General features: G+C 41.3%; 1 non-coding gene and 1 pseudogene across 1 annotated transcript in view; both read left to right on the top strand.

Moving 5' to 3' along the window:
* Window positions 1-874: 874 nt before the first annotated feature.
* LOC142358081 (5.8S ribosomal RNA) lies at window positions 875-1,026 on the top strand (annotated as a pseudogene).
* Window positions 1,027-2,709: 1,683 nt separating this feature from the next.
* The window catches only part of LOC142358082 (large subunit ribosomal RNA), a 3,522-nt gene continuing 1,962 nt past the window's right edge, over window positions 2,710-4,269 (top strand). Inside the window, exon 1 of the ribosomal RNA XR_012761754.1 lies at window positions 2,710-4,269. This exon is cut by the window's right edge and continues 1,962 nt beyond it. This is a non-coding gene — a ribosomal RNA (large subunit ribosomal RNA).

Consider the following 4,269-nt stretch of genomic DNA (forward strand, 5'->3'; position numbering starts at 1 on the left):
ATTGTGGCTAGTACTGTGATGTTACTAGTAACCTTGTGTTACGTCATATGGCCAAGAGAGCATTTGAAGGCGAAACTTCTGCATGGGGAAGCTGCATCATGAACAAAAGTTTATATCGAGTATTATGTTGACGTTAGTAGGCCCTGGCCGAAAGCGCAGCATGTGAAAGGTATAGATAAAAGTTAGCGTTGCAGTCAGTACTGTGTAGTTACTAGTAGCTGGATTTAAGCTCGAAATGAGACACTGTTGGTGAAACTTCATCATGAGAACGTCACAAGCTGATCACGCTCTATGATATGACTAGTATTATGTTGCTTCTAGTAGGCTAAGCGCAAGCCGAAACATCAACATGTGAAAGTCGTAGAATTTTGCAATCAAACTGTGGCTAGTACTGTGATGTTACTAGTAACCTTTTCTTACGTCATATGGCCAAGAGAGCATTTGAAGGCGAAACTTCTGCATGGGGAAGCTGCATCATGAACAAAAGTTTATATCGAGTATTATGTTGACGTTAGTAGGCCCTGGCCGAAAGCGCAGCATGTGAAAGGTATAGATAAAAGTTATCGTTGCAGTCAGTACTGTGTAGTTACTAGTAGCTGGATTTAAGCTCGAAGTGAGACACTGTTGGTGAAACTTCATCATGAGAACGTCACAAGCTGATCACGCTCTATGATATGACTAGTATTATGTTGCTTATAGTAGGCTAAGCGCAAGCCGAAACATCAACATGTGAAAGTCGTAGAATTTTGCGATCAAACTGTGGCTAGTACTTTGATGATGCTTGTAGCCAACCGAATTGGTTGAAAAGCCCAATAAGTAAGCTAACTTGGGAGAGCTTGTTGGAAACCAAATGCTACTAGATTGGTCCAAATACATCCTTCAACAGGGGATCACTTGGCTCGCTTTACGAAGAGGAGCACAGCTATATGTGTTAATTCGGTATGAATCGCAAGATTTGTTTACCGACCTCTCTAACGCAAAAGGCGGTCTCGGCTTCGGCTGTTGACTGCGTCCGATTCAGGGTTATATAACTCTCGATTGAACACATTGATGTTCTATTGTTGGTGCTTCCAATAAAATTGGAACACTTAAAGCAGAACCGATTCAAATAATAGCATTCTGATCAATGATTGCATTCCTTGATCAAGAACTGCTGGAGTCATTGTGATGGCGAATTTTCTTCATAAGAAAATTGCAAAGAGACGGAACTTAATGAGACTAGTATTATGTTGTTTCTAGTAAGCGGAAGCTGAAACAGCAACATGTGAAAATCAAGTTTTGTTCAATGATCTCGAGGCGATAAGTACTATGAAGCAACTAGTAGCCTAAGCATGACTCAGATTTGAGACAGTCAAAAAGACTGGCGAAACTTCTTCACATGAAAGTTACATAGAGAACTACAAATGTATACAGCGAGTATTATGTTGTTTCTAGTAGGCGAAAGCTGAAACATCAACATGTGAAAGTTGTCTGCAAACTGTAGAACGATATGTGATTAGTACTGTGCTGTTACTAGTAGCCAGTCTGACTGTAGAAGCCAAGACAAAGGGAAACTAATGCATCTGAAAAGGACAAGTTATGGAAAGGTATGCACGATAAGTATTATGTTGTTTCTAGTAAGCGGCAGCTGAAACATCAACATGTGAACGTCGTTGTGTACAGTAACCTAGAACTATATAGTCCTTAGTAACGTGCATTTACTAGTACCTGTAATTGGTATTCAGACTCAGGCAGTTTGGAATAGTTTGGCAAAGATGCACCAGAGAAAACTGGGATTTGATACAGAAATTGTTGAATACAAGTATTATGCTGCTTCTAGTAGGTTGAATCCGAAACATCAGCATGTGAAAATTGAAAACATTTCTGGTTCGAATTGTCACAAGTATTTGGTGATCTGAGTAGCCAAACTCACTACAACGCCAATTGAAGGCAAAAATTCTCAACGGGAAAAGCTATTCTCATTGAATGAGCTAACAAGACGAGTATTATGTTGCTTCTAGTAGGCGAAAGCCAAAACATCAACATGTGAAAGTCTTGCTGAACAAATTTAATGTTGTTGAGCTCAGTACCGTGTGAATTAGTAGCCATAATTGGCGAGCGAAAATTGAACTGGCGAAACTTCGTCTTTGGAAAATTGCAGATGCCGAGCACTTATTTTGCAACGAGTATTATGTTGACTGTAGTAAGCGAAAGCCGAAACAGCAACATGTGAAAGCTGTTGAAATTTGTGGTCATTTTGCAATAAGTACAAGGAGTGTAACTAGTAGCCAGGTCAAAATTTGGGATAAGAATGAGCAAAAATTCTGCATGAGAACAGTTGAAATTATGAAACTAAATTACAAAGACTAGTATTATGTTGTTTCGAGTACGCGAAAGCGGAAACATCAACATGTGAACGTTTGTAACGAAGTTTCGTTAATTTTCAGCCTAGTACTGAGCAAGAACGAGTAGCCTCATCTCCAATCCCACGCAAAATGTAGTGAAATATGTGAGTGAACCTTATTCACGGTGAGGGTTTCCCGAGGTCTGTATTGCAGCGAGTATTATGTTGCTTCTAGTAAGCGAAAGCTGAAACAACAACATTTGAAAGTTGGAATTAATGACTGAATGGAAACTTCGACCTGTGTTTGATAGTAGTAGCGAACAAAACTGCTGAATCGGTTTCTGTCTCATATTGGTCAGTGAACCAATTAAGAGACAATCAACTACATAACCTGAATTGGGCGAGAGAACCCCCTTAACTTAAGCATATCAGTAAGGGGAGGAAAAGAAATCAACTGAGAATCCCTTAGTAATGGCGAATGAACAGGGAAAAGCTCATCGGGAAGAGAAATGGCAACATTTCTCGGTGTCCGGTATGGTTTGATGCTAGACTGGTGAATTTGTCCTGATGTCTACTGGAAAGTAGCATCAAAGAAGGTGAAAATCCTGTAAAGGTCATTTTCGATACCAGTCATAATGGCTCATTCCTATGAGTAGAGTTGTTTGAAAGTGCAACTCGAAGCTGGAGATATGTCTCTCCAAAAGCTAATTATAAAGCGAGACCGATAGTAAACAAGTACCGTGAGGGAAAGTTGAAAAGCACTCTGAAGAGAGAGTGAAAAGTACGTGAAACTGTTGAAGGGGAACTGGAGTGAGCGTTACCATACTCAATGCCTTGATATTATATTCTCGGCTACCGAGTAGTGTAGTTGTCGTCTTTTGGCAAATCTTGTTAATGAATCGAGCAGAAGTTTTCCTCGGAATTCTTCTTGTTGATTCTAAACAAAATGAGATAAATTGATCTTGATTGCCTGTCTGACCTCAACTTCCTATTCAATGCTCTCTACAGCCCGTCTTGAAACACGGACCAAGGAGTGTGAGTTGCTTGCAAGTGTTGTCGCTCATTGAAAGCGCACACGCGAAATGAAAGTGAACAGTGTAATTTTTATGAATTGCACTACTTTGTGTGGTGAGGGCGCCGATTCGGTGTCCCGCAACCACGGACGGTTTTGCTCTTATTGCATGACTGATCCAGAGCAAGTAGCACACGACCCGAAAGATGGTGATCTATGCTTGGGCAGGGCGAAGCCACGGGAAACCATGGTGGAAGCCCGAAGCGGTTCTGACGTGCAAATCGATCGTCTGACCTGAGCATAGGGGCGAAAGACTAATCGAACCATCTAGTAGCTGGTTTCCTCCGAAGTTTCCCTCAGGATAGCAAAAGCTTGAGCAAGATTGAAAAATCTTCGCAAAGCAATTTCATCGGTTAAAGCGAATGATTAGAGGAATGGGGGAAAATTTTTCCTTCACCTATTCTCAAACTATAAATCGGTGAGATGTCCTTGTGACTTAATTGCACTTGGACTATGAATGCAAGCTTTTTGTGGGCCGCTTTTGGTAAGCAGAACCGGCGATGTGGGATGAACCAAAAGTTGGGTTAAGGCGCCTAACTACTTGCTCATGAGTCACCACAAAAGGTGTTGATTGATACTGACAGCAGGACGGTGGTCATGGAAGTTGAAATCCGCTAAGGAGTGTGTAACAACTCACCTGCCGAATCAATCAGCCCTGAAAATGGATGGCACTAGAGCTCGTGGCCTATACCCAACCATGAATATCAATATCTAACGCAAGTTAGATTAGAGAAAAAGAGCCTCACCAGCTCAAAAATGATATTCATGTGTAGGAGGACACATTGATTGCGCTAAAGTATGCACGCAAGTGTATGCGCGAAGCGATCAATGGAGCAGATCTTGGTGGAAGTAGCAAGTACTCAAATGAGAACTT

The sequence above is a fragment of the Convolutriloba macropyga genome, unplaced genomic scaffold (assembly GCF_964194025.1).
Source record: "Convolutriloba macropyga unplaced genomic scaffold, txConMacr16.3 SCAFFOLD_1760, whole genome shotgun sequence".
Taxonomy (NCBI): domain Eukaryota; kingdom Metazoa; phylum Xenacoelomorpha; order Acoela; family Convolutidae; genus Convolutriloba; species Convolutriloba macropyga.